Raw genomic sequence first — 27,015 nt, 5'->3', positions numbered from 1 at the left:
TTTGTGTTTCTGTGTGGGTGCAAACTGTTGACATCTTTATTTTATATATACTAAATTGATCTTCTGTATATAAAGATAATTGAAAATGAATTTTTATGTGAATGGGCTGGGAGAGGGAGTGGGAGATGGGATGGTTGTGGGTAGGAGGGAGGTTATGGGGGAAAAAGCCACTATAATCCAATAGTTGTACTTTGGAAATTTATATTTATTAAATAAAAATTAAAAAATGAAAGAACTGCTGAGTCTTGTCAACCATAAGAGGAAATGACAAAATCTTCAATTTCAGATGATTGACATGGTGATATATAAGTACATGATCTGTAATCCAGGGCGAGCATTTGACATAACAGTTAACATGCCAATTGGGGTGCCCACAACCCATGTTGGAGTTTCTGGGTACAAGACTCACCTCTGCTCCTGATTCTAGCTTCTGGCTAATGCAGACTCTGGGAGGCAGCAGGAGATGGATTCCCTGGCTGTGTCCCTGCCACCCACATGGGGGACTCAGATTTAGTTCCTGGATTCTGACTTCAGCCTGGGCCACTCCTAGTTAATGCAGAAATTTGGGGAGTGAACTAGCAAATGCAAAATCTTTGTTCTTTTGCCTCACTAACTCTCTTTTATGAAAATAAATAAATATTATGTGTGTGTATATATATATATATTTAAGAAAAGTGTTTGGCAAGTCAAAAAAAAAGTTGCCTGCAGCATAGAGGGCAAGTTTGGTACTGGTCTATTTACTTTGAGACTGATTATCTGGTCCAGAAGCAATACACTGTCACAGTCAGTGGACTGTTTACTGTTGTGGGTACAAAGGTGCAAGAGAATGTTGTATAGGGAAGAATCATGGGGGAACAAAGACATTTTAAAGAGACTCTATCAAAGAAAATATAAATGAGAGAGAAAGAACCAACAAGACCGCTGAAAGCTGTAGGAAGGCCAAGAGAGATGAGAACCAAGACAAAACATTTCACTATATTGATTCCAAGGTCAATGAACAATTTTAAGATGTATTAACTTAATTGTTTGAGTAATAGTGACACAGGTAGTGGGGAGACGTTTTCCATCAGCTGATTCACTCCCCAAACGACCACATTGCAGAGGCTGGACCAGACTGAAGCCAGGAGCAAAGAACTCCATCTGGCCTGTTCAGCCCTTTGGATCGTGGCAGGAACTCAAGTACCTGGGAGGTGGCAGGGTCCAAAGTACTTAGATCTTCTGCTACCATGCAGGCATATTGGCAAGAAGCTGGATTGGAATCAGAGCAGCTGGCACTTGAATCCTGATATGATGTTCTGGCATCACCAGTGATGACTTACCCTGATGCTTCTTGAGGGGGGCATTCCTCAGAATAATACTGCTAGAAGCTACAGGAGAGGGAGATGCCTTGAAAGAGAGAATGGTAACAAAACTGAGGCAAGATGGTGTTAAATACTCAGCATGTGCAATAAGAGGTAAGAAAAAAGGCAAATCGAATGAATAACACTTAGTAAGGGTATTCCTTTTTGGACTGTGAATATTGGTATGTAAATGATCTAGACATTTTATATTCTTTCATAGAATTGACTACTGTTCAAGGATCAAATAAATGCAATACGACTCCCGGCAAGATGGCGGAATAGGAAGGGAGCACACTGATAGTCTGGGGAGAGATAGTTTAATAAAAGTGGAGATACTGCAGGTTCAAGGAAGAGTAGGGGAGGAAACAGCAGAAGAAACTCTTCCGGAACGCGTGACTCACAGCGGACCTGCGTGGACAGCGTGGGAGCCCACAGTTTGGGACATCAGCGGCAGACTCAACACACCAGCGCTGGAACGCGAGGTGAGCCGAACCTCAATAGCCCGAGACACCAGCAGGCAAGCGGAGAGAGGAGACTAGAGGGAACGACCCCCCGGGGGGGGGGGGGAAGTTCACAAGGCTAACTGGAAGAGAGAGAGAGAGAGAGAGAAAAAAAAAGGGTGACTAGTACGGACACGGGTTTCTCTCTCTCCGCTCACCTCTCAAGGGCGAGCAAGACAAAGAGCAGGCGCCATCTTGGACATACGTCATAAGCAGAGCGACCTCAGGTCTGCACCGGCCCTGAGCCTAGCAGAAAAACCTGACTCTGGGCGGGGCGAATTAACAGGAGATTAGGAGCTAGTAAATTTGTGGTGCTACTGAACTGAGACTGTGAAAAAAGAGACGGTGGGGGAGAGAACTCACGGAATTCACGTGAGCACTCTCCAGAGACGCTACAATTCCGTAACTTTGGCAACCCAGTGGGAGGCTGAAGGAGAATTTGAGCCCACTCTGAGGGCCGAACAGATTCCCTGTGGGGATCTTGGGAAAGAGCTTCCGATCTCTGGCTCCTGTGGGTATATCATTTGCCTGCTAACTACCTCCAACTTCATTCAGCTGTGCGGAATTACTTCCCTTTTGAATCAAAAAAAAAAAAAAAAAAAAAAAAGGAAGAGAGAGAGAGAGATTTACCACGCCTAACCTGGGAGTGTCACCTTTGGCACACCAAACAGAGCTCTCAGGCCACACCCATCTCAAGCCCTAAGGCTCCATCAAAAACAGATAGTCCACTTAATCTAGAGTCATAGTATAACAAGAAAAAGCACCACAGTGAAGAAACCAAATATCTCCAATATGCCAAATAACAAACGCAAAAACCGAGGTAATAAAAACAAGGAAGTCACCATGACGCCCTCAAATGAAAAAGACACCCCAATTCAAGATTATGAAGATGATGACATAGAAGAAATGCAAGAAGCAGATCTCAAAAAATTGATAAGAACATTAAGAAGTTCTCAAAAACAAATTCTGGAACTACACAAATCCTTAATGGACAAGATAGAAAATCTCTCTCGTGAAAATGAAATATTAAGGAGGAATCAAAATGAAACGACACAACTAGTACAACAGGAAACTGTGATAGTGACTGAAGTGAAGAATTCAATAGATCAAATGAAAAACACAATAGAGAGCCTTACAAACAGAATGGGTGAAGCAGAAGAGAGAATATCGGACTTAGAAGACAGAGAACAGGAAAGGATACAGTCAGACCAAAGAAAAGAAGAGGAAATTAGAAATCTGAAACATATTGTCGGGAATCTTCAGGATACTATTAAAAAACCCAACATTCGGGTTCTAGGAGTTCCTGAAGGCATGGAGAGGGATAAAGGATTAGAAGGCCTTTTTAGTGAGATATTAGCAGAAAATTTCCCAGGTTTGGAGAAGGACAGAGAAATCCTAGTACAGGAAGCCCACAGAACCCCTAATAAACACGACCAAAAGAGATCCTCACCACGACACGTTGTAATTAAACTCTCCACAGTGAAACATAAAGAAAAGATCCTAAAATGTGCAAGAGAGAAACGTCAGATTACTCTCAGAGGATCTCCAATCAGACTCACAGCTGACTTCTCATCAGAAACTCTAAAAGCTAGGAGGGAATGGCGAGATATAGCCCAGGTACTAAGAGAGAACAACTGCCAGCCCAGAATATTATATCCTGCAAAGCTATCATTTGTGAATGAAGGTGAAATAAAGACTTTTCATTGCAAACAGAAATTGAAAGAATTTGTTGCCACTCGTCCAGCCCTGCAAAAGATGCTTAAAGATGTGTTACACACAGAAACACAGAAACACGGTCATCAATATGAAAGAAGGTAAAGGAAGGAAACCAAGGAAGGAAACCTCACAGCAAAAGATCACAGGGAATTCAAAGCATATATTAGAACTTATCTTTGGCAAATGGCAGGGCAAAGTTACCACTTATCATTAGTCACTTTGAACGTGAATGGCCTGAACTGTCCAGTTAAAAGACACCAATTGGCTGATTGGGTTAAGGAACAAAACCCATCTATATGCTGCTTACAAGAAACACATCTTTCCAACAAAGATCCATACAGACTGAAAGTGAAAGGCTGGAAAAAGATATACCATGCCAACAGAAATGAAAAAAGAGCGGGCGTAGCCATCTTAATATCGGACAACATAAACTTTACCACAAAAACTGTTAAGAGAGACAAAGAGGGACACTATATCATGATTAAGGGATCAATTCAACAGGAAGATATAACAATTATCAATGTATATGCACCTAACTACAGGGCACCAGTTTATCTAAAAGATTTATTAACAGACTTAAAGGGAGACTTAGACCCCAATACAGTAGTACTGGGGGACTTCAATACTCCACTCTCAGAAATAGACAGATCATCCGGTCAGAAGATCAACAAGGATACAGTAGATTTAAACGACACCATAGCCCAAATGGATCTAACAGATATATACAGAACTTTCAATCCTACAGCTAAAGATTTTACATTCTTCTCAGCAGTACATGGAAGCTTCTCTAGGATTGACCACATACTAGGCCATAAAGCAAGTCTCAGCAAATTCAAAAGAATTAGAATCATACCATGCAGCTTCTCAGACCATAAAGGAATGAAGTTGGAAATTAGTAACTCAGGAATCCCTAGAGCATACGCAAACACATGGAGATTGAACAACATGCTCCTGAATGAACAATGGGTCATAGAAGAAATCAAAAGAGAAATCAAAAACTTTCTGGAAGTAAATGAGGATAACAGCACAACATACCAAAACTTATGGGACACAGCAAAAGCAGTGTTAAGAGGAAAGTTTATATCAATAGGTGCCTACATCAAGAAATTGGAAAGACACCAAATAGATGAGCTTTCAATTCACCTCAAGGATCTAGAAAACCTACAGCAAATCAGACCCAAATCTAGTAGGAGAAGAGAAATCATTAAAATCAGAGAAGAAATCAACAGGATTGAATCAAGAAAAACATTACAAAAAATCAGCCAAACGAAGAGCTGGTTTTTTGAAAAAATAAACAAAATTGACACCCCATTGGCCCAACTAACTAAAAAAAGAAGAGAAAAGACCCAAATCAATAAAATCAGAGATGAAAAAGGAAACGTAACAACAGACACCACAGAAATAAAAAGAATCATCAGAAATTACTACAAGGACTTGTATGCCAGCAAACAGGGAAACCTATCAGAAATGGATAGATTCCTGGACACGTGCAACCTGCCTAAATTGAACCAGGAAGACATCGAAAACCTAAACAGACCCATAACTGAGACAGAAATTGAAACAGTAATAAAGGCCCTCCCAACAAAGAAAAGCCCAGGACCAGATGGATTCACTGCTGAATTCTACCAGACGTTTAAAGAAGAACTAACTCCAATTCTTCTCAAACTATTCAGAACAATCGAAGAAGAGGGAGTCCTCCCAAATTCTTTCTATGAAGCCAGCATCACCTTAATTCCTAAGCCAGAGAAAGATGCAGCACTGAAAGAGAATTACAGACCAATATCCCTGATGAACATAGATGCAAAAATCCTCAATAAAATTCTCGCCAATAGAATGCAACAACACATCAGAAAGATCATCCACCCAGACCAAGTGGGATTTATCCCTGGTATGCAGGGATGGTTTAATGTGCGCAAGACAATCAATGTGATACACCACATTAACAGACTGCAGAAGAAAAACCATATGATTATCTCAATAGATGCCGAGAAAGCATTTGATAAAATACAACACCCGTTCATGATGAAAACTCTAAGCAAACTGGGTTTGGAAGGAACATTCCTCAATACAATCAAAGCAATCTATGAAAAACCCACAGCCAACATCCTATTGAATGGGGAAAAGTTGGAAGCATTTCCACTGAAATCTGGAACCAGACAGGGATGCCCACTCTCACCACTGCTATTCAATATAGTTCTGGAAGTTCTAGCCAGAGCTATTAGGCAAGAAAAAGTAATTAAAGGGATACAAATTGGGAAGGAAGAACTCAAACTATCCCTCTTTGCAGATGATATGATTCTGTATTTAGGGGACCCAAAGAACTCTACCAAGAGACTATTGGAACTCATAGAAGAGTTTGGCAAAGTAGCAGGGTATAAAATCAATGCACAAAAATCAACAGCCTTTGTATACACAGACAATGCCATGGCTGAGGAAGAACTTCTAAGATCAATCCCATTCACAATAGCTACAAAAACAATCAAATACCTTGGAATAAACTTAACCAAAGACGTTAAAGATCTCTACGATGAAAATTACAAAACCTTAAAGAAAGAAATAGAAGAGGATACCAAGAAATGGAAAAATCTTCCATGCTCATGGATTGGAAGAATCAATATCATCAAAATGTCCATTATCCCAAAAGCAATTTACAGATTCAATGCAATACCAATCAAGATACCGAAGACCTTCTTCTCAGATCTGGAAAAAATGGTGCTGAAATTTATATGGAGGCACAAGAGACCTCGAATAGCTAAAGCAATCTTGTACAACAAAAACAAAGCCGGAGGCATCACAATACCAGATTTCAGGACATACTACAGGGCAGTTGTAATTAAAACAGCATGGTACTGGTACAGAAACAGATGGATAGACCAATGGAACAGAATTGAAACACCAGAAATCAACCCAAACATCTACAGCCAACTTATATTTGATCAAGGATCTAAAACTAATTCCTGGAGCAAGGACAGTCTATTCAATAAATGGTGCTGGGAAAATTGGATTTCCACGTGCAGAAGCATGAAGCAAGACCCCTACCTTACACCTTACACAAAAATCCACTCAACATGGATTAAAGACCTAAATCTATGACCTGACACCATCAAGTTACTAGAGAACATTGGAGAAACCCTTCAAGATATTGGCACAGGCAAAGAATTTCTGGAAAAGACCCGGGAGGCACAGGCAGTCAAAGCCAAAATCAACTATTGGGATTGCATCAAATTGAGAAGTTTCTGTACTGCAAAAGAAACAGTCAGGAGAGTGAAGAGACAACCGACAGAATGGGAAAAAATATTTGCAAACTATGCAACAGATAAAGGGTTAATAACCAGAATCTACAAAGAGATCAAGAAACTCCACAAAAACAAAACCAACAACCCACTTAAGAGATGGGCCAAGGACCTCAATAGACATTTTTCAAAAGAGGAAATCCAAATGGCCAACAGGCACATGAAAAAATGTTCAAGGTCATTAGCAATCAGGGAAATGCAAATCAAAACCACAATGAGGTTTCACCTCACCCCGGTTAGAATGGCTCACATACAGAAATCTACCAACAACAGATGCTGGCGAGGATGTGGGGAAAAAGGGACACTAACCCACTGTTGGTGGGAATGCAAGCTGGTCAAGCCACTATGGAAGTCAGTCTGGAGATTCCTCAGAAACCTGAAGATAACCCTACCGTTCGACCCAGCCATCCCACTCCTTGGAATTTACCCAAAGGAATTTAAATTGGCAAACAAAAAAGCGGTCTGCACCCTAATGTTTATTGCAGCTCAATTCACAATAGCTAAGACCTGGAACCAACCTAAATGCCCATCAACGATAGACTGGATAAAGAAATTATGGGATATGTACTCTTTAGAATACTATACCGCAGTAAGAAACAACGAAATCCAGTCATTTGCAACAAAATGGAGGAATCTGGAACACATCATGCTGAGTGAAATAAGCCAGTCCCAAAGGGACAAATACCATATGTTCTCCCTGATCGGTGACGACTGACTGAACACCAAGAGGGAAACCTGTTGGAGTGAGGTGGACACTATGGGAAATGGTGGCTTGATCAGCATAGCCCTAACTGTTAATGAACAACTTAATACATTATCCCTCTTAGTAGTTTTTTTTATCTGTTCTACTTAATATGACTGGTTTAGATCTGTAATTGATGCACAGTTATTCTTAAGTGTTGAAAATTAACTGAAATGTGATCCCTGTTGAACATGGTGGTGGGAATGGGAGAGGGAAGAGATGTATAATTTGGGACATGCTCAGGCTGACTTGCCCCAAGTGGTGGAGTTGGAAGCATACCAGGGGATTCCAATTCAATCCCATCGAGGTGGCATGTACCAATGCCATCTCACTGTTCCAGGTGATCAGTTTCAGTTCACAGTTGGTCATGGTGAAGGGACTGGGAGTCAAAGGGAACACATAGACAAGTCTAGTACCTGCTAACGCTAACCGATGGAGTAAATAAAGGGGAGAGTGATCCAACATGGGAAGTGAGATACTCAGCAGACTCATAGAATGGCAGATGTCCTAAATAGCACTCTGGCCTCAGAATCAGCCCTAAAGGCATTCGGAGCTGGCTGAAAAGCTCATGAGAGTATTTCAGGCATGGAAAGCCAAGACACTCTGGCAAAAGATCTCTGCGAGTGAGATCCCAGTGGAAAACAGGTCATCAAAGAAGGAGGTACCTTTCTCTGAAGGGAGGAGAGAACCTCCACTTTGACTATGACCTTGTCTAAACAAGATAAGAGTCGGAGAACTCAGAGGGCTTCCATAGCCTTGGAAACTCATGACTGGAGCATAGGGAGATTACTGATGCCATAGACAGGAGTGTCAATTTGTAAAGTCAACAACAGGAGTCACTGTGCACTTACTCCTCATGTAGGATCTCTATCCTTAATGTGCTGTACATTGAGATTTAATGCTATAACGAGTACTCAAACAATATATTTCACTTTGTGTTTCTATGGGGGTGCAAACTGTTGAAATCCTTACTTAATGCATACTAAACTGATCCTCTGTAAAAAAAAAAAAAAAAGAAAAAAAAAAAGAAATTATCAATTCCCAACTTGACTCTCACTGGGATTAAACATGACAATAGGTCTGCTCTGATTTCATCATCATTTAAAAAAATCATCTATTATTTTTCACTTTATGTTTCTGTGTGGGAGCAAACTGTTGAAATCCATACTTAATGTATACTAAGCTGATCTTCTGTATATTAAGATAATCGAAAATGAATCATGATGTGAATGGAAGGGGAGAGGGAGTGGGAAAGGGGAGGGTTGTGGGTGGGAGGGACGGTATGGGGGGGAAGCCATTGTAATCCATAAGTCGTACTTTGGAAAATTATATGCATTAAATAAAAGTTTAAAAAAAAAATAAAAAAAAAATAAATGCAATACATTTTAACAGGCTTATTGACATGACTGTGGCCCAATCAAATTGAGTATATATGAATTTATTGACCAAATTATGTTAAAGTATTTTAGGACAACCTCAGAGGAATTTTCTCCAGAGAGATTTCTGAGTAAAGGATATGATTCACATAGTCACCCTGCTACAATTTTTTTGGGCGAAAAAACTTGCTAAGTCTCAGCTTCTTTTTCTATGAAATAGGGAAAAAGCTACTCAAGATGTGGAGTTGGAGCAAGTATTTGATGTATTAATATATCTTAAAACCATTTTGTAATTTGTAGAATACTGTAACAATTACTACTAATAAAGTACTAATGAGAAAATGTGACCAGACATGACATTTTCTTTTCAGAAGCAATTTTCAAGCTCCAACTATTTCCCAGTTGCATTTACCCAGTATTTATAGACCACCCAAATCATGTCGGGTGCAATGTAGGACACAGAGGTCAACCTATCCTCTACCCAGTGGATTTACAGTCTTCCAGGGTGCTAGCCAAGTTTTGTAATTTTATGCTCAATTAACATCTGGTTAGAACTTGTTCAGTTAACAAAGTGCTGGCCTCTGAAAATAAATCATGGAACTCTTTCTCTGCAGCTTGGAATCTTTCTAACTTGGGATGCTTTCTGAACATAAAGACATTCTTTTCCTTCCTTGTTTGCACCATCCAACTGGGTTCCTGCTGGGAAGTGTCATTACAGCAGCAGCTCACGCTGAGAGGAACATCAGCCCCACTCACTGAATGGGGAGAGTGAAGCAGACAGACATTTCCTAACACCACTTTTAAAATGTGCCTTTTAGAAAAATCCATGAGTGTATTTTCCTGTAACTGATGTTTGTTTAACTACAGTGACTTTTTATGAAATCCATCTTCAAAGATTATTTGCTATTTGCTTGAAACTACCAAAAAATAACTTAGGAAACAGTTATGATCATTTTTCAGGAGTCTATCTAACATTCATGTGCAACTCATTTTAGGGAAAATACAAAAGCAAGGCAAGCAAACTAATCATTTGATATTGTATAAAAATGAAACAAACTGCTTTTAACTACCTTTTAATTAGGTTGTGATGGATTCAAGGAATTCACCTTTCTATTGCTTTTAAGTATTAGACAGATGGAATTGGTATAAGATGTTCTAATATTTTGTTTCAAAGAATGTCCCCTTTTCTTCCTCTCTTGGATCATGAAAATTTAGGTAAATTTCACAATCAGAAGAAAGAGATGGAATAATTTTTAAGAGCCTCTTTGATCATAAGAATGTCCAGAACTATTTCCTTCAAATTTGGCTTATGGGTGGAAAGAGGTTAACAAGTAGATCCAATTGGTAATTCTGTTACTTGTGCATTTTAAACCTGGTGACTGACATTGCCAAGTTAAGGAGACATTCCTTTTTTGAACTATTTTTTCTTTATTAGCATTGGCTACATTTGTTCTTTCTAATTCTTTTGTTCATGGAAACATCCTGGGATTCATTACTGAGACATGTTCTGCCTTTGGTAGTAGCTATTGTAGCTGATCTTTTCTGTGAGAATATTATTAAATGTAACCTGTGGTGATTGTCTTTTCGTTTTGATGTTACTTTAGGGATTTCTTTCATGAAATGATCTTCTTATCATAATGGATATTTTGTTCTTTTTGATGCTCCATAACCTCTACCTTTTTCATTTATCAAGTTTTTGATTATGCCTCAAAAACTAGAATAATATCAAGAAATGGGCAATTGTATCCTAGGTTTTGGATATATTTCCCCTTCTATTTCTCTTATATGACTTTATAACTGAATGGTATTTTCAATACTAATGGATGCAACCTTTGAAAACAGTGTTAATAAAAAGAGCCACGAAAAACTGCACTTGGAAGCAAGATTAGGATTTTCATAATTTTGTGTTTGGTGCTTTCTGATAAGTAGCCTCGGGTTAGTTCCATAAGAGGTAAATAATTGCCAACCACATTACGTTATTTGCTCTTAAATACATGCTTTTGTCTACTGTTGTTTGTTTCCATATGGAATGCAATAAAATGGAGTGAGAGAGGATGGTAAAAATAAGGTTGGGTGTGACCATGAGCAGATGGGAAGGAAGAGAGAACCGGTCTATGGTGCCACTATACTTGTCTTCACTTTGTCACTGTGTTGAGCACTCACATGAAGCACAAGTGAAGACAGGGTCATCTTGACTCACTGTTAATTAAATGTTTTGGCTGGAAACCATTACTCCATATGGTAGAATACACAAGTTTGAAGTAAGTGGTTCCAATTTGGCCACAAAAAAACAGCTGCCCACAAACATATGTCCTGATGCACAGTCTAAAGTATTTCAACTTAATGCAAAAAGATTTTTGGCTTTCCTGAACCTCTTAAATAGCCTTAATTACACATATTCTCCTCAAAGTATAGCAGATGTGGAATGCAGAAGAAAAATGGAAAAACGAATATATATCCAATATAGGTCATGGAGTATATTTGGTTCAGATTCAGAAATAAGGAAGTGATGTTAGAGCAGTATATTTAATAGCCCTGCAACATAAATATATGTCTTACAATCCAGAATTTTCTAAGTTTCAAGTGTTATAGTAAAAACCATGAGTGAAAAGGGTGGGTTTCCAGAAATGTTATGTAGAGATATAAACAACATATTAAAAATTACAGAAAGCCAGATGATAATGTGTGAATCACAAATCACAGATTCTCCACAATTTTTTTGTGAATGAGAAGTAAAGGCCAAACCCTTTTAATGAATCATTAAAATAACAAGGATGGGTTAAAGATAATTATTTTGTAGTCTTACTGATCTTTCGGATATATAATGTTCTAGGCACATTGATTCTGAGTCTACCCTCTTCATCCACTGCATAATCCAGCTCAGAAGGGTCACGTGGCCTTCTCTCTTCATGCATGGATGATTAGAAGCATTTCCAACAACCAACATGGACCCTAATAGACCAGATTGGCACATACCAGCAAAATCCTCCTTTGCCAGCGTTGCCAGCCAGACTTGACTTTAGCCCTCCTATATGGGGGCGGGGGTATATATTGAACAAGTTTTTAGCACCAGCAGTGTGCTACTCTGCTATAATAATTTAGCATAAACATCAAGTTATTCTCTTTACTTGCTTGTATTTTCCACAATTGATTTTGAACTCTTAGCTCTAACTGTCACACTTTTAGGATCTGTTATGTGTCTAATAAATTCCCCATACTCAATACCACAATATTGTTGTGGTGGAGAGTGCTTACTTGCCTATGGGGCAGCCCTTTGTTGACAAAACTGGAAAATGAAAAAAAAATTTTTTTCTCTTGCAAATTTCCTAGGAGCCATTTCCTAAAATATACCCGATATGGTCCATTTTCAGAAATAGAGTTATCTTTCTGCTAAAACCTCCACGCATGGTCTCTCTTTTGCAAAACAACTAGAATAGAAAATCTTTTAAAAACATTATTAAGGAACTCACTAAAACAGAAGTACAATGAGTAATACTTTAATCCCTTTGAAGGAAATTTGTGCTAAAATTACCATGACATGATATGTATTGACAAATACACATGGCATCAAACAACTAGATTTGGAGTGGCTTTGACTGTTAGTCTGAAGTTCTTTAGACAGATGCAAAGGCATTCTGTGTTTGACATTTAGTCATTTCTACTTGCAAGTGAGAATTCACAGTTACTAATGTATAGTTAACTTCACACTGTAAACCATCACTATAGCTCAAAGCATTTTACTAAAACACAGAAGACAGACTATTTCCATAATTTGTTTAAACCTTTTCAGATAAACTTTTATTTTGTTGCAAAAAGACTAATGCCATGCATACAAAGCTTTATCAATTATCTGATTCTATCATCTCATGATTTGAAATATTTAATTAAGGAATATTTCTATGTCAAGGATTGATTATAGGAGTTTTAATCAAAAGTTAGGCTATTAAAGTGGTTAGGCTGATTCATCTACCAGCATGGTTATCAATAAAACATTTTAGCAATTAATTTTATCAGAGAATTGACAAATGTGGAATGCATGTAAATCAAATATGTGCTCGGTAAGTAATTTTCAGTTTAACTTAAATATGATAGAATAACAACATTGCCAGCATTAATAGTCTTGGGTAGAAATAAGTTTTTAAAGCTACCCTAAAACATAAGAATCTAATTTCTGATATGTTTCTAATTTATTATTTAAATTGAATTTTCCACCCTTGAGCTAATTCATTTATAGCTTATTTTGGAACATTTTGCTCCGTGCAGCCTTCTAAAAAGGAATATTTACAATGCTTTCCTTTTCTTCTTTGCCAGAGATGAATATTAAAAATGTCAGAATATGAAATGTTATAAAATTGGATGGGAACATTGAATCAGATTTAAAAAAGAATACAACAGATACATAGATTTCTCATCTATATAATTTTAGAAATAAACACTTATGTTTATTTGCAGCATGACACTACTTATTTTTCATCATCCTTCATAGGAAAATATCCCCAAATATTCACAGTTGATTATAGCCAAACCTACCATCTACTCTAAAATTTTAAAAAATATATTTCACTCAATTTCCCTTTAGGTCATTTTTCTTCTAAGCATAAACATAGCAGTTTAGAAAGCTGCCAGATTGATAGCTCTGTTGAACGGAAGCCTCCATTTAACCATAGATGAGCTATGGTATGGCATGAAGCAAGGCATAATTACCAAATTTCTGTCTTCAAAGAAGTATATTTGCTTCTTCACACACACAATGGGGACAAATTCAATTATAGTCAGGGGATTGCAAAACCACCATAAGAAAACTGACTCATGATAATATTGTACACATTGGTCACTCTGTAGCTCCTTAGGCCAGAAGCAAAAGGCAGGGCAGGGCATTGGACACAGGTGTCCAAGCTGGTTTATATCTTTTGCATAGCATCTAAATTTCTCACTCCACAGTTTTGGGCTTCTTGGCAATTTTCATACAGAACTAAAATTCTAGCAATACAACCAGCAACACTCTACAGATGGTTATTCCACCATATTACTGAGGTAGCAAAAATTTTCCAAAAAATTGCTGAAATGAAGAATTAATCTCTTCCTCTAAATGCAATTGTGATTTATTTTATAATGTTGGAACAACAAGAAACATCTGTTGTAAAAAGGATTCTAATTGAATTGCATGAGGCAAGTGTAATAATATCTGGTAGAATTAGATTTCCACTAAAGACATTGAGAGATACTCCGAACTATAGGATTAAATCTCTACTCTTAATTTTCTATTTCAAACAACTCACCCCTCATGCATTAAAGACCTAGTAGAGAAATAATCTCTGTGCACTCAGATAGTTTAAGGTCTAAGATAACTCAGGTAGTTAAGGTTTAAGATAACTAAACAAAAATATAAATCAGATTGAACAGCAAAATAACTTGGTAAAATGTATAATACATTTATATATATATATATATATATATATATATATATATATATATCCACCTCTGAGATTATCTCTGTGTATATCTATTGCAAGTGCATAGAATGGAAAGTTCCTCATGAGGAAGTTTGGGACAGGTTATTAGGATGAAGTTATATTCTTTAGGAGCCTTTAAAGAGGATTGAATTTCAACAACCATTTCTACATCATAGTAAATATACATTTGGGGAGAGTCATTCTATAACACTCATTAAGAGGAGAGTGATTTTGTTTCTGTGCCTGAAATGGATCTGTATGACAAACTGTTTCAACAGCAGGTTGAGTTATAAACTACTTACAATTATGGCATGATGACAATATGTCTTCCTTAACTTTGTCAAAACTCACTGAGTGATGTATCTAAGATTTGTACGTTGCAGAGCATATTAATTTTAACTGAAAAGTGAAAAAGGATTTATAAAGAAATGCTGATCTTAGGTAATGATAAGCATGCATAGTATGAGAATTTTGGAGGGTATATACTGATGTCTGAAACTTACTTTGAAATATGTAAAATAAAAGGTGGATGACCACAGAGTTCATTGTGTGATAAAGCAGGTGAACTACACTGTTACTTATAAAATGCAGATAGTGGGCATATGGACACTCATTATACATTTTTTTCAACTTTATTTTTGATGATGCTTATAATAAGATGGTGCAAATAAGATTTAAAAAAATATTTGTACATACATTTTCCACTGAGGGTGGGTAGCCCCTTGGGTTACTTGTAGCTCATATCAAAGAACCAGGTTGGAGTACTGGCTACTCCACTATAATCCAACTTTCTGCTAATGCACATCCTGGGAGTCAATGGAGGATGGCTCAAGTATGTGGATCCCTGCTACACATGTGAGAGACCTGCATGGACTTCTGAACTTTTGGGTTCATCCTGGCCCAGCCCTGGCTGTTGCAGAAGTTTTGGGAGAGAATCAGAAGATGGAAGATATTCTCTCGTTTCATCACTCTGCCTTTCAAATACATTTAAAGGACAAATAGAATAAAAAATATTTTGCACAAGCCGTCCCTAAAGCTTTGCTTGGATATAGACTAGTAAACATTTTTCTAAAAGAATTCCAATTGAATCATACAATATTAGTTTTTAAAATCATGGACTTAAAATACATTTTTAAATACTTATTTGAAAGGTGGAATATGAGAGAGAGAGAGAAAGAGAGAGAAAGAGAGTCTTCCATCACTTGGTTACTCCCCAAATGACCACAGCAGCCAGAGCTGGGCTGCTCTGGAGCCTGGAGCTTCTTCTGGGTCTCCTACGTAGGTGCAGGGGCTTAAGAATGTGGGCCATCTTCTACACCTTTACCAGGTCATAAGAGAGAGTGGGATTGGAAGTGGAGCAGCTGGGACTTGAACCAGCACCCATTTGGGATGCTGGCACTGCAGGTGGCAGCTTTACCCACTATGCTACAGTGCTGGCCCCTTAAAATACATTTTAAGATTAAAAGTTCTTAAAATTGCTGACAAATTTTATTGCTGCAAGATACTAAGGCTCACCCTTATATGTCATGTTTTCTCATATTCCAGAATATCAGTCCTAGAACTTGATTACTTCTTTGTTCTCTTACTCAGTGGAATCTATGTATAGTATTCACATCTTCTTACATCAACAGGCTTCTCTCAGTAACTTTTTCCTTTAATCAGTTACCTTTGAAATATCCAATTGCCTAAATAAGCTTTTAAAATTTGAAGGAATAGCAAGATACAGATTTTTTTTGAGTTTTAGGAACTATACAAAAACTTTATTTAAAAGTTTATTTTATAGGTAGTTTGTTAAACAAAGCTTGTGTTCCACATTAAAATATTTTGGCAAGACTTACTGACAGTGAGGGTGAGACACACACACAGAGAGTGAGTGAGTGAGAGAGAGAGAGAAAGGGAGAGGGAGAGAAGGAGAGATAGTTCCACCATCCACTGGTTCACTCCCCAAATGGCTACAATGGCCAAGGCTGGGCCAGACTGAAGCGAGGAGCAGAGAGCTTCATCTGGGTCTCCCGCATGAATCACTTGGGCCATTCTCTTCTGTTTTCCTAGACACCTCAGCAGGTAGTTGGATTGGAAGAAGAGCAGCCAAGACTCGAACCAGTGCCCATATGAGATGCTGACATCACAGGCAATGGCTTTACCCACTAGGCCACATCAGCCTAATCATAGTCCCTTGATGCAAATCATAGATACCAGAATTCCTGTTCCTCAAGACAAATTATAGAAACCAGGTACCCTTCCTCTTAAGGAAAATAATAAACATAAAATGTTGCTTTAGCCTTCCCGCACCTTTCTGTGTAAGAACTGACCATAAGAAATTCTCTGAGTTACCCTTGTTCCAGAAAAGGTACTACCTTATAATGGGAAAGATGGAAGGTCACATGGAGACTGACCAGAATCCAAACCAAAAGGCCTTGCTGATCTCCTATCACCTTAGATCACATCCTTCTTGTTTGATCACATCACCACATCTCCATCTATAATCCATCACATCTAAGTATAACATTGGGCAGCTTTTCTAGGTGTTTGCACCTGCATCCTTATATCCCTCAGGTCATGGAATGCTTTGATTAAATAAATTTGCTCTGTAGCCCTCTTGTTAACCAGTCTTCTGTTACAGGAGTGCAAGTAATGACTCTTAAGAGGGCTGTGGGAAAATATCATAACTGTCCACCCCTAAACACACTTATTTCCCTTTTAAATAATAATGTGACTGGTCATATCAGTGTAGGTTCAACTTTTTTATTGACAATACTTTATGAATATTATTCAGAGTCTATTCAGGTCAACTATGATATGAGATGTGAATGTCTTTACTATGTCAAACATGTGTTACTGTATTTGGTGTTTTCAAAAGTGTATTATACTGGGGCCAGTGCTGTGGCATAGTGGATAAGGCCACTGCCTGCAGTGCTAGCATCCCCTGTGGGTGCCAGTTCAAGTATTGGCTGCTCCATTTCCCATCCGGCTCTCTGCTGGATGGCCCATCATCCTTGGGCCCCTGCACCAACATGGGAGACCTGGAGGAAGCTCCTGGCTCCTGGCTCCTGGCTTCGTATTAGCACAGCTCCAGCTGTTGCAGCTAACTGGGGAGTGAACCAGCGGATAGAAGATCTCTCTCTCTCTCTCTTTCTCTCTCTGCCTCTCCTCTCTCTGTGTAACTCTTTCAAATAAATAATCTTTAAAATAAAGTATATTATACTTATCTGTGTGTCAGGTGGTGGAGATGGTGTTTTATCCATGTTGACCTTTTCTAACCCTTTTAGTTGGAGCTTTACAATTTTAATTCTAAAAAAAAATTACATTATTTTTCAAATATTTTTGCCTATTAAAAATTTATTCTCTCCTTTAATTCTTTCTGTAAGAGGTATGTTTTGCATAGTGTCCTCTCTCATCTCTCTAAAGGTAATTAGAAGTACATTATTTTTTTCATTCTTTAATTCTGCTTTCACTAATACAGGTAGGTTCTTCAGAATGTTATTTTTCTTTCATAATGCTTGACTATCACATCTATTTCATTTTATAAGTGGATTACACTGAGAGAGAAGCTCATGTTTCCTTGAAAATTTTAGCTGTGAGGTTTTGTTTTTGTTTTTGTTTTTAAAGATTCATTTATTTATTTGAAAGGCAGAGTTACAGAGAGGCAGAGACAGAGAAAGAAAGAGAAGTATTCCATCCATCCGCTGGTTTACTCCCTTGATGGCTGCAAGGGTCGGAGCTGTGTCAATCCGAGCCAGGAGCTTCTTCCAGGTCTCCCACGCAGGTACAGGGGCCCAAGGATTTGGGCCATCTTCTACTGCTTTCCCAGGCCATAGCAGAGAGCTGAACCATAAGTGGAGCCGCAGGGACTTGAACTGGAGCCCATATGTGATGCTGGCACTGCAGGTGGCAGCTTCACCTGCTACACCACAGCACCAGCCCCTAGCTATAAGTTATTTTATAATTGTGATTCACTACCAGTTATTGTAATTTGTGATTACCTTGGGATATGTTTGGGGGCTAGATCAGAGCTCAATACCTTCATATAGTCTTCCAGATGAGTTCAGGTAGCAAATCTGGGGGCACATCTCAGAAAATGCAGTTAGTGATGCTGTAGTTATGGCTGCATGCCTCATCCTGTCCATACTCCCCACCTTTCCTTCCTAACTGGAGTATAGGGAAGGGATATGAGATGGTATTTGGGATATTAATAGACCTCTTGTTCATATAATATAATATAATGTGTAATATATGTTTATATGTAATATATACAGTACACACACTGTGTCTTTTCTTATATGTAGAGTTACACATACACACACACACACCCCTATGTATATGTAAAATCTCTGCTAGTCTTGAGCCATTTCCTGAAGTTAATTTCTTGCTTTCAGCTGATACTGGATAGTTTTGCTGTTTCTTGACCTTTTACATGAACGAGATAGCCAATTATTCTCCCAAGGTCAATTAGGGAAGAGAAAAGGTCACAGCTAGAATAGTTTCTGCTTATGGTGTTTTTTTCTCTTTATTTCTAGGCTGACAATATCCTTCACCTGGAGACCTAACCACTCCATGAGTCTGTGGATGTCTCCTCTAGACTTTGTTTTTAATTATTTAAAAAATTCAAACTTTGTTTTGTGCTTTTTCATAACTAGGGTTGAGTAATGAGTCTGGCATTCAGAGATTTTTAAGTTTTTTTTTCTTTTAACCTTATTCTTACCACTATTTTTTCTGACTTTTTTTCTTTGTTTAAAAAAATAAAATCTGAAAGCAAAATATATGTTGAATCTGATTAAAGTAAGATTTTTAAAAGTTAGGTGATATTTCAGATTTCATTTATGATTAACCTTCTTTCTGATATGTCAGTAAGGGCATTAAGCAGAAACAAAATGTAACACACGTAGCTTAAATGAGAATTGTGGATTGTAAGTATAGCTGAAACAAAGCAGCTGAAAAATCAACATGTGAAGGATTTATAGAAATAGTGGGAAACCATCGCCACCCACAGGGTCAAAGAGACAGGGAAGTGAGAATTCACTGGAGCCCAATCAGAAATTTTAAAAAATGGAGGAAGAATCATCAAGGGAAAGCCACAGTTATGGAAGGACATATCTACTACCACACAGCTTTGTAAAATTAGGGGAGGAGGGAAGAAGTAACACATTTTCTAGTGTCTTCATCCAAATGTCTATCTCTTGTCAATGTCAACCTTTTGTCAAACCCAAGCAGAAAGCACCATGGTAAGGAAGTCTGGAGGAGCAGTACAGAGGCAATTTTCTTAGATACAAATCAGATCAGAGAAGGCTAACAGTTCTGGGCAAAAATGTAAAATGAGTATATGGGCATCCTGGCTTTTTCTACGATTACTCTTCTGTTACAACGTTGTTGCTTTCTGCCTTTCAGCATTTTATGAAGCGGGATTGGAGGATCTTGTAAATATATCCTGGACGTCTATCTGCTCTAGTCTTTTTGGAAAACTTCCATTTGTTCTATAATGTTCAACTTGGACAGCCATACCTTTGTGAAAATCTCCTTTTTCCTGTTCCTCTGAGTTTAATAACTACACTGTTCTCATATAGCATTATTTATTAGAATAATTTTCACACTTTGCCATAGTTAATTATTGACTTGTCATTCTTCCTTTCATCTCTTCCAAGACAGATACTGTCTTTGTCTTCCTGTGTCCTAAGGTCTTCCTTTATTACTGACAGGTGGTTAAGTGCCTAGAAAACTTCATGAGTAAATGACAGGGAGAAAGAATGGGTTAGAAACCTTCTGTTTCATAAGAAAAGGAAGGAACAGATAAATAGGAAATCAGGAAAGGTAAACAGGAAATAAAGAAAATAGGAAATTAGGGAGTTGAAAAATAAATGATGGCATAAGTGAGGACAATATAGACAACATAAAGTAAAAAGTGAAACAAAATTGAGTTAAATCTTACATGGAGAGAGAAATCAACAAAACACCATGCACAAAAGAGGTTAAAATAACATTTTTAAAGGATGCTCTCAAAGTACAATAGAGTTTACATATATTTTCCACAATTGATGAGGAAAAAGTTTAAATGAGAAATGACTTTTATTAAGGTACTGAGAAAAAGATTTTAATGTTAATTCAGCCTTTGGTTTTTTTTATTTCAGCAAATTTTGCTCATTATATTCTCTAAATTGAAGGTAGAATGAGGTTGGCACCATTTCAAAAATTTGTACCCATATTTTCTCTTCGCAGCCAAATGAAGTTTACATTTAAACTTGGTATTTGTCTATAATTAATAAGAAAGAAAGAACATATGCTGTTGTTTAAGGGCTCTGGTGAATAATTTTTCCTTATTTCTAAAAATACAGCTGATATTTAAAGACTGACCAACTCATCTAAAGTTTAGATAACTCAAGGCAGATTTTAGAAATGTTTCTTAGCACTCGAGATCATTAAATATGAAAGAACATATGTCCATCCAAAATTCATAGTACTCGCTTTGCTAAAATTCATTTTATATAATCCAGCCAGGAGAGTTCAGCACTTTGCTAATTTGAAAATGGTTCATGTAAATAGCTGCTGGTTTCCACGTTTTTACATACAAGAGAAAGAACAAAAGAGAGCTATTTTAAACAAGTCTATTTTTTAAGGTCTTTATAATTTAGTTGTGGTAAGGTTGACAGATAGGAAATGACTGCCATTGAAATAATAGTGTGTGATAGTCACACATCCCATGACAGAGTCACGCCCATCACAAGAGCACATAGGAAAGGGAGGCCATCAAGCGGCAGAAGCAGAGGGAAGATATGAACATGATAGGTTTTATTGCAATTTCATCAGGAAGGAAAATGGGAAGCAGAGTTACCAGGCCTAAATTTGGGTAATTTGAATAATTGCAGCAGACTTTTTGTCATAGGAGTTGGTCCTAGTTGTGTTATCTGATAAAGGGAAGTGAAAGTGGCCCAGAGTATGAGAGCCCAAGAAAGGACATTTTTGTGATATAGGTTTTAGACTGATTGATTTGCATATGAAACTCATGCTCACAGGTGAGTTGATTGCTATTTCTAGGAACTAGCTAACATTGGAATGGCCTGCTTCTCTTTTGGGTTCCCAAGGTTCTAGATATCAGTGCATCGGAATGCAGGAAGTGCCAAGTGTGGTTATTAAAATTAGGAAGGAAAGGAGGGATAGAGAAAGGAGGAGTGAAAAGAAGGAAGGAAATGAGGGAGGAGAAGAGGGAGGGAGGGAAGGAAGGATGGAGGAAGAAACATTAATCTCACAATAAAATTAATACATAGGGTAAGAGCAATAATAAGTTAATATATTTTCTTCACATTGCTCTGTATGAAGCAATATTAAGAGCAATAACTTTGAATTCCAAAGGAACTAAGTAAAAATTCTAGGATTTAACACTAACTGTGTTTATTTTTCCAAGTGTCTTATATTCCTGTGTGTAGAGATGAACATAGCCTTTATAAAGGATGAGTGAGATTTAAATGAGATGATGTGTATACAATCTATTATACAAATACTGGTTCTTTTCTTTTAATTACTATTGTCTAAATACTCAGGATCAATACCTACCAGCAGTACAGATGATGAAACCATGTGCTAGTTTTTCAAGTGAGGATACATCATTGTCACACATATACAAAAGAGATATATATCCTGCTGTTGTTTTGTTGCACCTAAAAATGTTTTCATATGCTATACTTGCAAAGTAAGGAAGGAAAAAAGGTAGAAAGGAAGGAAGGAAGGAAGGAAGGAAGGAAAGAAGGGAGGGAGGGATGGGGAATAAAAGGATACTCTATGAATGAATAAATGAAAAGAAAATTGATCAATATTTAATCCTAGAATTCTGGTGTAAGACTAACAAAAATGTAAATTATTTTAGTCCATCAACATTCTATGAAAGTGCTGTCAGGTAAAACAAAACAAAAAACCATCCATTAGAGAATGTTTGAGCACAGATGATCTCAAATACTATTTTGTTTCTAATTTTAAAGCACATGATCCTGTGAGTCATGAATTCAAAGAAATTGACTTGCAAAACTTCAATTAATGACCTTGGTTGTTTGTCAATAAGAAGAGGGGGAGAGGTTATGTGAGTACAAGTAAATTAACCTTTGATTCCATACTCACCAACTTGTTCCACACTGACAAGTAATCAAGATTGTTTGACAGAAACAGCGAGTTGTTTAGTGTCTCCGCTCTCCTGCCACTAAAATATGATGTCAGATAATTTGTTTCTGTTTGGCTCTAGCCTGATTACTTGTGGTTCCTTGAGATTTGAATTGATGAAGTTTTACTTATTACATGGCGGTGTTAATAAATGCTGTCATGTTTATTAATGAGATGCCAAAATTGTATTGTTGTATTTAGAGGACAGAGTCAAGTTCATGTAACCTAAAGTAGTTGAATGTGATAAAAGGTTAATTAGACTTCATGACCTGTTTGGGATATATCTTAGGTCTCAATACCAGTAAAACTTCCATTGCAAAATACCAAAACCCAGAATTAATTTATAAGGAAGCTGTATAACAATTTTTCATTTAAATAATAAATGATTCTAACAGCTCCTGAGGAAATTTCTAGGAAAACATTTTTAAAAAGCAAAACAAAGCAAGATTTAGTCAAGGTCAGTCATGATGTTATTTTCCTTGACTCAGTGTGAGCTTATTATATGAATATTGTACTTGTACTCATACTGTATCATCAGGATTTCAGATTGTTTCATTGAAGGAAAAGTCATTAGTGAGGACTTTCTACAGATTACTCCAGATGTATAGTATCAAGATTCTCAAATATAGTCGAATTAGTGGATAACAGAACATACGCTGCAGAAAACTTCTGGCTCATCATAATGTTATAATTTCTGTGAATAAAAGAAGAATGAATATTAACCTGGAAAACAAGTCAAGACTACCTTTTAAGGACTAATGAGAATTTTCATAGGTAAAACTAAATTTGTGATAATGAACTTTCAACTTTATTACAAATAATAAAATTACAAAATATAAATTTCCTAATCTATTGGAAGACTTCATTAAGAAAATTGAGAATTTTTTATTCATCTCTCAGATCAACAAAATGTGAAAGATTTAAAGATAAATCATAGTGGAATTTTTCAAACCTCTAAGACAATGAAAAGGTCCAATGGATTTCTAGTTTCAAAAAAGCCCTTATAAAAATCATCTTTGAAAATAAAGTAAAAACAGAATATCTAAGTAAATAAAAGATTGTGTGTAGCTTATAATAATTATATTTCAAGTTTTCTTACTTTAATGCAGTATAGAGGGATGACTTTAAAAGGGATGTATACATTTTATTAAATATAGGCAATGTGAACTTTCTAATACTAACATTCTGACTTAAGAGTTGAGAAATATATTTTTAGCCTATTAAAAATGCTAGCAGAAGAGTAGAAAGCACAGTGAATGAAAGATTTCTCTGTTGTGTTATCTTATACTCTCTTTTTAATTAAATATCCACAATAATAATGCAAACTGCTGAGTAACAGGTGAATTTCACTTTGAGCGAGTTTTGGAGGCTTTGCCTCTTAAAATTATTTCCATTTCATCTACATTATTAAATTTGTGGGATTAGAGTTGCTCACAATATCCATTTATTCTTTAAATGTCTATAGGTTCCATAGTGATGTCTCTTCAATAATTTCTGTTATTTGTAATTTGTATTTTATCATTTTTTCTTAGTATTTAAACTGGATATTTATCAGCTAATTGTTTTTAAAGAATCAATCTTTGATTTGATTTTCTTTTCTTCCTTTTACTCTCTTCTAATTGTCACTAATTCCAGCTTTAATTTCTATTTGCATTTGATTTGATTTGTGCTTATATTTTCAGTTTCTTAAATAGGAAGTTCAGATATCTAGGTGAAATTTGTTCTGTTGTCTAATACCAGTAGCTAAAGATCAGAAGTGCATGATATCTCTCATTGCAAATTATCTCAAAGTTTGATGGATGATGGAAATATGCTATGTTTCATCCATTTGAACTTGAATATCTTTAGGTACACATTTTAAGAGCCATAAACCTATATAGGAAACCATAATGAAAAGGAGGAGACCAAGGGCAAACACATGTATCCGATCATCTCAGGCAGTGGCTCAGAGCCAGGAAAAAATGTCAGAGGATGTCTGGGGCATTTGCTAAAAAGTCAAATGATCTTAACAAACATACCTTGTATCATTTGTCGGATTGAGTATCTTTCCCACAGTGCCTAACTATGTGCAAGAAATTATATTTTAAGTGAGAAAATGACATTCCAGTCTTGATAGTAAATAATCTAGGACAAGGCAAATATCAGCATTGAGTCTCCAGACAATAGTGCCCCTCAATGAACATCAACAACTTGCTGAATATGTTTATAGGAGTTTTTGATATTCCTGTTTTAGTCTTCTTGAGTTGTTCTGAGAAATAATTACAGATTCGTTGTCTTATAAGCAACAGAAATATATTTCTCACAGTTCTTGAGGCTGACAAGCTCAACATCAGGAGCTATTGTATTTGTTGTGTTTGTCTTGTGAGGACTCAGTTCCTGACTCGCAGATAGCTAATTTCTCAGTGTGTGCTCACATGGCAAGAGCAGAAAAGGAGCTCTCTGGAGACTCTTTCATGAGCACATGGACTCTACTCTCATGATCTAATACTTTCTTTCTGGTTTTTCTTTCTTTTTCTTTTTTTTTTTTTTTTGAGATTTATTATGTATTTGAACAGCAGAGTTAAAGGAAAGATGAGGAAGACAGAGGGAGAGAGAGAGATCCTGGGCGGATCTGAAGCCAAGAGCCAGGAAGTTCTTCCAGGTGTCCCATGTGGGCGCAAGGACCCAAGCACTTGGGCATCTTCCACTGCCCTCCCAGGAGCATTAGCAGGGACTGCATCAAAAGTGGAGCAGCCTGGACTTGAACTGGTGTCCATATGGATTGCTGGTGCCACAGGAGGCATCTTCACCCATCACGCCACATGCCAATACCAACCTAATACTTTCTTAAAAGCCCCACTTCCAAATATTATCACATTGGGGAATAGGTTTCAACTTCCTAATTTGGATGGTGGGGGGATATAACAGTCAATGTCATTTCTGGTCAGTATTAATGACCTATGTTTCCTGATTAGAACAGTGTTCTAGTTTGTCTTGAATAATGCTAGTTACCTTCAAGTATGTATTAGGACAGGCAGAATATGTCCTTTGAAAGCTCTTTGTGCTTAATAAGACTGAAAAAGCAATATGGCACAGGGGAGATAAGAGAAAATGCTGCCTCCCTAACTCCAGAGTTCATAGGATACATATGACATCACAGGGAAGTCCTGTTACTTTAGGAACGACAGGACTGATGAATGTTGTAAATGATATGCTCCATAAGTGGTAAATAATGTATTATGGGAGAGACTCTCCAGTGCTGGTGCTCACTTGCTGATATGGACTAGATGGGCCTTGGAGAATGGAAAAATGTATATTCATGACAGAAAAGCATGTAGGAGAATGAACTCTGTACTAAAACAAAGTGAGATCAGTTAAGAGAATGGAGCTAGGGAAGTATGATGGTACCCAAAGAGGCAAAGGGAATGGTTTATGACAGGGAAAGTATAGAATTATTCATCAGTAGTGGGGTGCTGGTGGCTAGAGTAGAACAATATTGAAGTCTGAGTGCCTGGTGAGAAAATCTTGACAGGAAGCTTAGAATGGTTGTGGAAGCTGAATATGTTAGGCTATAGCATAGACTAGTAAAATAGAGCAGATTGACAGAGGGTATGCCTAGCATTTATTGTATTCTTTTGACAGTTTCATGAAACATACAGTAATAATGGATTTCTATGAATCTGAGTTTGGTGGTACTCATAACATAAGTAACATTTGGTAAGCACTGGTAATTTTTTCTGGCAATATTGAGTGCAACCATGTCATCATTGCAGTGATGTGGTATGCGAATATGTTGCAGCAGAAGTTTATGTGTTAGAGATCGGTAGGGAAATGCTCTAGACAGGTATCTAAGATGCTAGTGGTTTTCTCTCCTTCAGTGACTCCAGGAAAGAATTAAACAGAAACTTTAATTTGGTTTGAATATCATAAGATACAGAAGTGAGTTAGTAGGGCAAGATGATAGGAGGAGAGGTAGAGGAGAAAAAGATTAGCAGAATCCAAAATCAAAACAAAAGCAACAGATTAGCACTGGTCACTGGCAATAAACTTGAAGTCAGCAATTGGGCCAAAGTTATGACCTGGATTGTGTTAGATGGGCTGAGGTGCTCCTCCAGCAGGGATATGTTTGTCATCTTGTGGTCTACTGGGTTATCACGGTATTGGTTAATGATTTGGGACCTGTTCAGGTTTGTAACAATCTTGAACCAAATTTAGATTTGAAAGTCATTAACATATGAATGTGATTGGTCACTGAGGTGAGAGAAGGCAGTTGCTTTGACATCTGATTAGGGGTAGAATAATCCTAAAATTACTCATGCATTAAACCTCAAGTAAGGGTATAAGTAATCTTTTCTATAATGATCTGATATTTATTTTAAGAGACAAAAGGTGAAGTTAGGAACATTACATAATGGTTTAACATCAGAGTATGAAGTTAGCATGTCTGCTATTATATAATTATATATTCATAATTTTC

This window comes from Oryctolagus cuniculus, chromosome 1, assembly GCF_051225735.1.
Source record: "Oryctolagus cuniculus isolate XC-2025 breed Fujian yellow rabbit chromosome 1, ASM5122573v1, whole genome shotgun sequence".
Taxonomy (NCBI): Eukaryota; Metazoa; Chordata; class Mammalia; order Lagomorpha; family Leporidae; genus Oryctolagus; species Oryctolagus cuniculus.
This window is presented reverse-complemented; position numbering follows the sequence as displayed.